This window comes from Balaenoptera physalus, assembly GCF_965194825.1.
Source record: "Balaenoptera physalus genome assembly, chromosome: 12".
Taxonomy (NCBI): Eukaryota; Metazoa; Chordata; class Mammalia; order Artiodactyla; family Balaenopteridae; genus Balaenoptera; species Balaenoptera physalus.
Genome location: NC_138897.1, coordinates 64973547 through 64985769, shown reverse-complemented (window position 1 = coordinate 64985769; position 12223 = coordinate 64973547).

Sequence of the window (12223 nt, the reverse complement as noted above, 5' to 3'; positions counted from 1 at the left end):
TCAAATTGTTGTCTCACTTGCCCTCCTCTGGCACACACTGCACCGACATGTATTGATATGATCTGAAAGCTGCCGTCTAAACTTTATCCATCCTTCAAGGATGGATAGGTTAGGGTTGCAATCATCTGTGGGTAACAGAAAACCCGGCCAACACTGGCATGTAGCCAGTGGTCAAGGGGATGGGATTGAGGAACACACTGCCTGTGTTCAAAGTCCAACTTCTTCCACTGACTAACTGAGTCGCTTGGGTAAATTATTCGACCTTTCCATGCCTCAACTTCCTCATCTAAAAACTGGGATGACAATAGCACCTACTTTCTTTAAGTTCTTATGAGGTTTAACTATGAATTCAAGTAAACTGCTCAGAAAATGTTTTTAAAAGAAGAAGAAGAAGTTACCATGCTATAGTTTCTCACCTGGAGATGGGTAGCCCAGGTGATGCAGCCCCATCACCACGCCATGCAGGACTTACGTTCCTCCGGTCTTACTGCTCATTCTCAGCCTTGTGAAACATAAGTGCCTCCTTCTGCACTCCAGGCAGGGAGGAAGAGGAATGGCAAGGGACAAGATGACTTCTTCTTGTGGGCTTTTGACTTTTTCTGGGGAAGGGAAGGCCCCTGAGAGGACTTTCTCCTACAGCTCATCAGCAAAAATGGTGTCCTATGGCCACGTATTGCTCCCAGGGTGCTGGGAATTTCAGTCGCAGTTTCCCAGCCTCTCTAGTGGAGGAAGCATCGGAGAAGGTGGCTGGGAATGGTTGTTGGGTGAACTGATTTCTAGGAACACCGAGAAGACCCAGCTCACCTCCCATCTGCTTGTCCTCCCTAATTATCAGCTTAATGGACATGACTTACCATTGCTTCGGACTTAATTTATGGTTCTCTCTGCCTTTTGCATGTTGGTTTTTCTCATCCTTCAGGTTCCAGTGAATGCCTTCTCCTGGGGAAGGAATTCTCTCATGAATGAATCCAGGTCTCTCTTCTTATCCTCTTTTTCGTACTCTGTTTATTTCCTTCATGATGCTTAATTCAATCGGCAGGGTAAGAGGGATGATTTTTTTTTTTCTTTTTTATTTTCTCAACAAGCAGGGCTTTCTCCCTGCCTATGGTACACTACCGTGTCCCCTGCTACGAGGGCAGGATGCAGTCCCCTCGGGAGGGAGGAGGGTGTATGTGAGAGTCCACGTCAAAGAGAACACAAGGTGGAGAGCCATACCCTTCCTGCCGCGGTGGAACATTGGAAGAAAAAAGGATGTGGGGACTTCCCTGGTGGTACAGCGGTTAAGAATCTGCCTGCCAACGCAGGGGACATGGATGGGTTCAATCTCTGGTCTGGGAAGATCCCACATGCCGCAGAGCAGCTAAGCCCGTGCGCCACAACTACTGAGCCTGAACTCTAGAGCCCGCGAGCCACAACTACTGAGCCTGCACGCCTAGAGCCCGTGCTCCGCAGCAAGAGAAGCCACCACAATGAGAAGCCTGCACACTGCAACAAAGAGTAGCCCCCGCTCGCCATAACTAGACAAAGCCCACGCGCAGCAACAGAGAACCAACACAGCCATAAATAAATAAATAAATAAATAAATTAAAAAAAAAAAAAAGGACGTGAAAGTAGAACTAAGAGGCCAGACATCAAGGCAGAGCTGCCCAAGAATGGTGGAGTCAATGGCCCAATTTCAGAGACAGTCTAAGAAGATGGCATGCCTCTTGCAGAAATCCCAAGTCCAGCATGGCCCTAATCCAACCAGATCAGCCACCAGCACTCAACAGCTGCCCAGGAAAGGAGCTAGATTGTGTTGAATGAATGAATCATTTTCAATGACATATTTTGACAGGATGTGAATATCCCATATTTTGATAAGATTTGAGATCTCGACCTCACTGCTATGATCTGATGTCTTATTCCCTCAAAAATGATGACTTCTTCAGGGCAGAGATCGCCTTTTCCCTCTTTGTATCTCCTCTGGGGCCACCTACCAAGGGACTCCATGGCTATTTATTAATTCACTAAATAAGGGGCTGAAGATAAAAATGACAGAATTAGGATGAAAAAGAGGATGATAAGTCCCAGGGTTTCCTGTATTTTTCTTCCAAATGGGCCGTACAGCTCAGCAGAGGAGAGAGATGCTAGTAGATGGTGATTGCAGATACTGTGTGCTGCCTTCTGTGTTTCCATGCTCCTTTAATACAGAAGAATAGCCATGAGGGTAATAAGATTTCCAGAGGACATCCAAGATAAGAAAATCAGTATTTAACCTTAAGAAATAGGGCTTTGTGCTGAGATAATGACTTGTGTCGTACGCATCCTTACCAGGGAATCTAATTTGATGTCTTGAAATCTTGATTAAATTTCTAGGTTTCATTCTGTTTCCCTAACCACAGATTCACCTGGAATTTTTTTTTAACCATTTACTTGATAGAAACTGAGATCTTTTATCCCTGCCTAACACGTTCATTTTTTTCTGAATTATGTAGACATTCAGTCAGCTTCCAGAATCAGCTCTGCTCCTCTCCTTGCTGTCTGATCTGTTCAAATAGCTCCATCAGGCACCCAGAAGCACTGCATATCCAACTCCATCCCTGGCTGGCATGTGACCTCCGGCAAAGGAACCTCTGTGTTCCTCAGTTTACTTAAGTAAAAGGACTAACAGTACCTGCCCTAACTGACTTATAAAAGTATCAGGAGGACGAAAGGAGATATATGTGAAATGCTTTATACAGTGTAAAGCAATGCAGAGATGAAAATGATTGTCTTATAAATAGTATCATGAACCTATATTTATTCCCCTTTTATAGGAAAGGATACTGCAGGCAGAAAGACCCATAAATGTATTAGTGCTTTGGGTTAAAGCTAGTATATTGAACCCACATGTGTACCTTTGCCTCCTCCCGGAAGCCCCAAATAATGATAATCACATGGTGACCACACTCAGAATTTAAATTGGACTTCTGTTGTATTCTCGCCATTCAGTTCATTTTTAAGCAGTTTTAATGGGTACATTTTAGAGTCTTCCATTTTGTGTGGAATTAGATCCTCCCCTTCAAATGCTGTAATTAACATCGCTTAAAATAAAACTTGAATGAAATATTGAAACCTTTAAAAAAAGGGATAAGGGGGACAAAAGAATTAAACCCCACAGACAATAAATGGGAGAGGGGGCAAGGGCAACAAAATTTTGAAAGTGGAAAAGTGGAAAGAAGAATGGCAATTTACCCAGCAGAACAAGGAAAAACAAACCCTACGCTGGCATTTAAGAAATTCAAGAAGCACCCGACGTCCCAAAGGCTTTAGGAAGTAGGGGTCTATTTGGACTGCAAACAGGAGGACTGGCTAAGAGTTTGTTCAAATGTAGTTAACAGCCCCCGGCCAAATCATCCTTTGTCGGCTTCCACAGGCGACGGCTTCTCATCAGCTCTGGCGGAAGACAAGAGGTTAAGGTTCAGGCAAAGTCACGACAGGAGGTGACACAGCTTGGGGACATTCGGCACCACTGAGGTTGGGAATACCAGGTTGAAAATGAGCTTAAGGGACAGTGTAAATAATGAATTTTGAAACACCTCAACCATTTTTTTCCCCACTCAGTTTCTAGAACACTGACAACCAGGCTTTCACCTTCCAGATGGAAGATGGGAAGATTCTTCTCTGAGCAATCTGACCAGCCCAGGAGACATGACGTGGAGTCTGACATTGGAGTTCTCCCAGTGAAACCATCCAGGAGCTCACTGGAATTGACAAGACTCACCCACGTGCTTGGAGCTTCATAATACCCCATTGTTTCTCTTTTGTCTGTTTACAGCCCTACTGAGGTATAACTTACAACCATAAAATAAAGCCCCACTTTTAAATATGAGGAGAGAACCAGAGATTAACAAAAAGCAGAGGAAAATCTCTACTATGAAACCCATAAATAATAAACAGAAAAAAAAACCCAATACCAGATATTGGACAGAGACACGAAAACTACAAGAAAAAAATCTATCAATAACACTCAGGGCAATGAGACAGAGCCTCTTTAAAATGAGAACAGGGGCTTCCCTGGTGGTGCAGTGGTTGAGAATCTGCCTGCCAATGCAGGGGACATGGGTTCGAGCTCTGGTCTGGGAAGATCCCACATGCCATGGAGCGACTAGGCCCGTGAGCCACAACTACTGAGCCTGCGCGTCTGGAGCCTGTGCTCCGCAACAAGAGAGGCCGAGATAGTGAGAGGCCCGCGCACCACGATGAAGAGTGGCCCCCGCTCGCCGCAACTAGAGAAAGCCCTCACACAGAAACGAAGACCCAACACAGCCAAAAATAAATAAATAAATAAATAAAATAAAATGAGAACAGGATGTTGGAGAAAAGGAATATCCAGATAATAAAAATGAATTCTGAGAAATTAAAAATATAACAGCAGAAATGAAAGATTCAGTAGAAAGGATGGAAAATAAAATTGATGAATTTATTCGTTAAAGTAGAAAAAATTTAATTTCCATTAAAGTAGAACAAAAAGACAAGGAGATGAAAATCACAGGATTAGGCCAGGAACATTCATTATCTAGATAATGAAGTTCCAAGGGGAAAGATAAGAGAAAACAGTGGGAAAGAAATAATCAGGAAATAAACCAAGAAAATTTCCAAGAAAAGAAGGGCCTCCAGATTGAAAGGGCCCTTTGAGTGCTCAGCATAATAGAGGAAAATAGATCCAAACCACAGCACATCATTGTGAAATTTCAGAACAGTTGGACAGAGAAAATACCCCTGAGCTTCCAGAGAGGAAAAAACGAGCTTCAGAAAATGCAGTGTGACGCACAATGACTTCAACTTCTCAGTAGCACTCAGAAGGGCCGGAAAACAACAGAGCAAAGCCTTCAAAATTCTGAAAGTGAATTATTTCCTATTTGGAATCACATTCTCAACCATACTGCAATAAGGGTGAAATAAAAACCTGTTCGAATATGCGAAGTTTCGGAAAAATTAACTCCTTCTAAGGAAACTACTGACAGATAAGCAAACCAATAATTTCAAAAGCATAGAATTTGGGATAACAAGGGAAGCAACACAGAAAAGACAGAATTCTCAGGATTAAAGCATAGGGACATCTAGGAGAACAGCCGTGTGGAAGATCCGGAGAAGACTGCACTGGGTCAGGAGTCCAAGAGAGATGTCTCCAAGAAGATGAAGTTAATAGAACGCTATGTTTAAACATGCTGGGAGGAGATTTGGATATTTGTAGGTAGAGTTTGGAATGAATTGGTGCTAGAAATTAGATGATTAGAAAATTAAGCCGACAAAAAACAAGTCTATTGTTAACTGAGGCTGGTACAAAGATAAATGAGATAAATTGAGTATTTAGCATAATCAGATTTAATAATTGTAGAGTTTCTTAAATTCAGAGAACCAAAACTACCTCAAGTTTAGGTAACTCAATTAAAACCACAGTCACACTTTTAAGAAAATAAACATAATTTTAAAAAGCAAGTTGCCAAAAACAGAGATCAAGTTAGTGTTATATTTTTATACTTTTTAATTTTACATTTTCTCTCCAATTGCCCAATTTAAATTTCCTTACTTAACTACCTTGGTATATGTCTAAAATATGGGGTTTTTTTAACCCCCTTGAAATCTTCTCTTATGTTTACTACCAGAAGTATAAATGTTAAATGTAGTTAATTTATGCACATTTTCCTCTTTGTGCTTTAGAACTGAATTGCAGATGCCCTATGAAGGGGTACATATATGATTACGGAAAATTATTCTATTGAAAATAACAGTCGTTTTTATAATGATGTAAATCTGAGAAAGCAAAAGAAATTGAGGTCGGAAAAACAGATGTATTCACTAAAAAACTACTGTGCTCACATGGTGAACTAGTTTCTAGCAAGATTCAAATAATGCAATCAGTGGGAATTTGACTGGTCCATGGAGTTGTCAAAGGCGTGCGGGATGTACACATAATAGCTGGAAATTTGTTGTGGACACGAGGCTATTAAGCTTGTCTACTGCTGCATTCAGTATGGTAGTAAAAACTATTATTAAATAACGGATTTTATAGCAACTGTTAAAATTATTTGGCCCAACTATAAATTAAAGTTCATGATGTATGCAAATGTATGTCTTAAAATGTATAATACTAATTTAGGTTCCTTTCCCATTTTAAAATAACCACTCAGACGAAAGAACAGTGAGTACCAAAATAAGAACAAATTAATAAGGCTGCCAGGAAGGCTTCACAAAAGTCTGAAACATTCAGTGTGTCTTTTATTTTCAAATACAGAATCCCACAGTTAACAGGGATCTCTTCCCTAGCTTAAGTGCACACAAGCTCGCATGAGCAGAAATGGGGTGACACGCGTGAAATTCTGAGAACCTGTTAGGGACATAAATGATGGGTCTGGTCCCCCAGGGCCTCCTGTGTCACATGCAGATGTGCAGAGGGTGGGTGTATGCCCACCACATCTGGAGAGGTAGAATCGTAACTCCTTAGCCGGCTGGTGTCGGTGATTCTTTCTAGCCTTTGTTTCTACCTACATCATCGCTTCCCTAGCACTTCCAGAAATAAAACTTGTCAGTTTATGGAAGACAGAATCCTTGAGCAAAAGAAAGGCTTGTTGCATGTCACATTCAGTGTATCGTGGAAGCTTTTCCGGAATGACAGTTTCCCAGGCCTGTATTTATCACCCCTGAGGCTGGAGATGGGGGTAGGGCATTTCCTAAAGCTCTTGATGTGATTGGAGGTTGGGGTTGAGAGCAGCAGTGATCCCCATGTTCTCCAACTCGGTATCCGGCAAAAGATAAACGCATGATGTATATTTGAGGATGGATCGATTTTAAGGAATACTTTAAAAGATGTGGACAATTTGGAAAGCAAAAATTCTTAGGTGCATAAAAAGTTGGAAGCTGCTCTAGAATCCAGAATCCGAGTTTTAAAAATTAGTCCGTCTGATCATCACCTGGGGAGGTTTGTAAAAAGATACATTATTGAAGTCTCCTTACTAACTACTGAATCTAAATTTCTGAAATATGGCCTGGGACTCTGTATGGCTTCAAATGTTGAACACACGTCTTATGGCTTTGGAATTATACTTTTTCTCACTAAGCGTCTTAAGCATCTTTTCAGTACATCCTCCTGCCACTCATCACCTGGTCCCTATCCTTTGGACCAAAGCCAGTTTACCTGGTTCTCACTGAAAGCACAGTGATTGCTATGGGCTGAGGGTCATGGTTATCTCCCCAGTTCCGGACTCTGTTAGTCGCCAGACAACCAAGATTCAGTGAACTCTTTTGGCAACTTAAAAAATTTTTTGGCTCTAGCCATTAACCAAAAATAACTCTTTTTTTTCCTGAAAGTGCTGTTAAGCCATAGTTCCCTCATCTTGAGTTTGTGAACTTGAATGTGAACCTAATATAGAGAACACTTCACTTTGGTTTCATTAGATTTAGTTCAAGATCCAGCTTGACAGTTTCATTTTGGATCCTATCACTCAGTATATTCATCTCTGTCTCTCCCAGCTCATGTCATACTTGAACTTGATAAACATGCCTGAGTGAAGTTACTAATAAACACATCAAATGGAAGAGAGCCTTTAGCAGATCTTCTAAATCTGCTGTCATCCACGTCTGGATAAACACAGGTCATCACCCCCTTCAATCTAGTTTTCACCTGGCCACACACTCAGCACATATCCAACTGTTCAGCCCAAGTTTCCCCATCCTGTTAGCAGAAACACCATAAGAAACTTTTTAAAAAGCCATCTTCTTGAAATTAAATCTTGAAAGCTACATTGCTTCATGACCCCAAATCTCTGTATCTGCAACATATATTTTACTTTATATGCTCAGAATATTTTATACCAAACATCTTAATGGTCAACAGCTAATTGCCCATTTTACAACTTAACTCTTTTCTATTATTTTCTCTTCATAGAAGAACTTTACCAATGTGAACTTCCTTATGATTCTTTTTTCTAAGCTTCCATCAATATCTGCTGTCTCCTCTCACAGCAAGATTCTAGCTGATCCAAAGGTTACAGTGTCTGACAGTAATTCGCCAAGGTACCACATTTCAAATGCCTCAGCACATTTCAGTTAGGAGACCTTTGAAGTGAGAAAGGAAAAGGAATGGAATGAGAGTCAGGTGAAGTGGAAAGAAAAACAGCATGAAAGGAGGGCATAAGAAACACCTCCAGACAATGGAAAAAGAGAGGAAAAAAAAAAAAACGAACAGGAATTCTCAGAAACAACTTGATTCTACCTTTGACTCAAAGTAAATGATCATAAAATGCACACATGGATATTCCAAAGTATTGGGTTTAAGTAGAAAATTGTCACTCCCCTGGATTATGAAATGGAGCCAATGTGAGACACTTTTCCAGAAGATGTATTCTAATAGTGGAGATGTAATTTATATTGCTCTATCTGTGGGAAAAAAAAAATCTGGCTGAAGGAAAAAGGGAATTTAGAGGCTAAAATAACTTGTAGTCCAGAGGCTGACCTAGTTTGGGGCCTGGCTGAATCCTGAAAGGATGTCATCAAGACCTGTGTTCTGCCCCACTTCTCCTCCTGCTAGTTCCTTCTCAGGCAAGAATTCTACAAGCTCGCCCACTGGAAGCAAGCCCAAGTCCAGAATGAAAAAGATATGTTTCCTGTCATTAATTCTGCCCAGATGCAGCAGGCTGAGTAATGGCCACCCAAAGATGGAAGGTCGGCATCCCTCAAGCCAGTAAATGTTATCTTATAAGGAAAAAAAGGTCTTTGCAGATATGGTTAGGTTAAGAGTCTTGACGTGGGGACATTATCCTAGATTCTCCAGGTGGACCTCAAATGCAATAACAAGTGTCCTGATAAGAGAAAGTGGAGGGAGACACCACACACACAGAGGAGGAGGAGACCACGTGACCATGGAGATGGGGATGGGAGCGATGCGTCCAGGAGTCTAGGAATGCTGGCAGCCCCTAGAGGGACCATGGCCCTGCAGACACCTTGACTGTGGCGCAGGGAAACAGATGTCAGGCTCTAGCTTCCAAAACTGTGAGAGAATAAGTTTCTGTTGTTTTAAGCCACCAGGTTTGTGTTCACTGGGTACAGCAGCCACAGGACACTAATACATCAGATAAAGCAGGTCGCTCTGGTTCGAACACCCTGAGTCACATGACTAACTCTGAACCAATCACTGAGCGATGTCAGGTCAGCCAGCTTATCCATCTCATCCTTGGAGTAGAGGCAGAGACTTTCAAGGGCAAATGAACTCCAAGTACAGGAGGGGGAGGTTCCCCAAAAGGGAAGCACAGCTGGAAATGGATGAGGGTTGGGGAGAAGGGGCAAAACACAGCAGATATCTGCTTCATGTTTGAAAGGAGAAGACAGAAGAGAGGACAAAGTTAACATATACACGCAAGACTTAACATCAGTGCACTTGAACTCATTTTGTTGCTGTGATGACAACGTCTTCTCAGGGATACACTGAGTTGAACAGACACCACTGGCTCAGAGCAGATTTGTTTTTATTCCCAATCACTGGACCTTCTGCAGCTCTGACCTTTCTCCTTTTGGAAAAGTTGAACGTAAAGATCACACACATTATTCCAAAGAGGAATGCACTCTGACATAAAGTTAGGATAATATTTTGCATTTATTTTTTAATATTCTTTCTGATTATGTCTAAAAACTTGTATTAACAGTGTTTGCTACAGTAAGAGCTTGTGCCCGAGTCTGTGGTGTGTGCCCACAGTACTTTCCACACCGCTTTCTTGGATAATAACTGCCCCGCCTTTGCAGACTGTCAGGGGTAGCTCTGCCTCTTATGAGCTTTATGACCTCAGCTAAGTCACTTACACTTTCCTCATGTCAGTTTCTCTGTAGGTAAAGTGAGGATACATCACGTTACAGGATTTGTTTGGAAGATTATCTGGAAAATATGTGTGAAAGCATCTAACAGATGCTAGTAGTGTTCTGTTATGAAGCTGTAATCAATAAGCACAATTTAGATCATTATTCCTATAATTTGCCCTCTTCTTATCCACACTGAAGCCCTTTCAGTGGCTCATTTCCACTTCAAAAGGTCTACACGTCGTTTCCATTTGGCTTGGCCCATTTCTTTGCAGGAGAGCCTGATGTCAAGTGCACATTTGGACGTCTCACCATATTCTCCCCTTTTTTGAAACTTTGTAAAATTGACAATAAGACCAGTTTCAGTGCTGAACCAGGCAGCGTTCTACCTGCTTATTTATTCCCAAAGAGTTTTCCATGCTAACAAAATGTTTCTGATAGGACCGAATATCACAGCCCCCTACCCAACCTGACATGGCTCATTTGCCTTTCTTTTGAAACTGTCAGATTTTATTTTGAAGGTTTATGTTAATTGGATCTATTAGTTTTCCCTTTGCTCTTTCATTATTTACTCTCAAAAACGCTAGTATATAAGTCAGGCATAATTTCCCTTTATACATATTTTGCTGGAGGGAAGAGGAAAGCTGTCTTTGTTTGATCCACAGGGAAGAGAAGTCCCCAATTAGGGGACAGATTAGCCCCTGATTTGCTGCGCCCATGAGCTGCTTTGTCTCCTGGGGAGCAATGTCACAGCAGCTCTGAGTTCCCTCCGGATATTTGGGAAACCGATGGCCAGGCTGGGCAAGTTTGGGGTGTTTGTATTACCCTATCTTAGCCCAGGAAATTTAGAACCCATTGGCAGAGCCCTCATAGACATTTGATTTCTGACCATTGTTACTTAATGAATATCTATTTATATTCAGGGTAGTTGTCATTCCCAACATAAACCACATCTAAAATGACTAGATTTTACCGGGCTTCAGGGACTTAGGGAGACATAGAGATGAAATATAGAGAGATGACCTTCACAGATAGAATTTAAATGTTTGATAGAATTTAAATATTTGCTAAAATTTAAATAATGGGAACTTACCACTTAATGGGGAATTTTATCCACCTTGTATTTATTATTACACCTTGTGAAGTATCACAAGATTTCACCTGTGAATACTATGCATTCTGGAGATAGATATTCCAAACCCCCAAATCCTAAAAGTAGCTGGATTATGAGTAATTTAAATTTTTTTCCCTAAGCATATTTCTTAAAATTTTTATATTTAAAAAATGTCATATTTATAATATGAAAATTTTGATTAATATTTTTAAGAAAGAAAGAACTTTTTAAAGAAACAACAATCATGAATATGCATTGCCATGTTCATTTTATAAGTTAAAACTGGAAATATATCCAAGAACAGAAAACTGTTTAATTAAAGTTTCATATTCATACAGTAGAATGCAATTATCCCTTACTTAATAAATATTTGTATTCATTTGGTGGTGAGGCACATTACCTTAGAAATGTATATCTATTTTCCCAATTTTCTATTTTTTTATCATTGTTTAGCAAAGAAGTCATCCTTTTGACTCTGTTCCAGATTTCACCAAAAACTGTCATATTCTAGTACCCAGACTGGACGGCTTACACCAGTAAGATGCAAGAATGACATTAATTAAAAGAACACCGATTTATGTTTTCTCTTGGCTCTTCCGAGAGTCTGACTTCACTGCTAATAGCCAACTGGAGATGAAAGGTCCCTTTGAATGGTGAGGAACTAGTATCATGGACACAGGGACATTTGGACTACAGCCAAAAGTTTCTGGAATTCACAAATGAATGTGAACATGAGAAAGCAGAATATTCATAAGTATTTCCTCTCTGAGGTTGAATAATAAAAATATGGTTTGAATTTTTCAAAAGAGCAAAACTCCCTGAGGGTAAAAAGCGATTGTGTAAAAGTGTGAATGATTGTAAAATATGGGCACTCAGGATTGAACAAAGCAAGTCCAAAGGTTAAGTCCAGTTCTAGTGAAGGAGTGAGGCATACATGCGGTTGCCAAGTAAGCCCCCCAATTAGGAGGAGAGAGACCTTTCCAGGGAGGGGTCTCCTGGGTTGTTGCCCTCTTATCTGGGTAGAGGAATTCTAGGCCCTAGAAAAGAAAACATCGGGTGTCTTCTGAATGTCAGCCAGTGTCACTTAAGATCATGACTAGAGGCGGAAGATCAGCAAGGCACAGATATGGACCGACCCACAGTAATTAAAATTAGCAGATAATACAGGCTCTGTCACTTGAAGGCAAAGTAGACCAAAGTGACACATTTTTATATCCTATTGCTCTGAAGTCTTCAAACACCACATAATGAGCAAGCAGAACCAAGAAGTTTCTGAGTGTACATAGAGACTCAAACTGACTG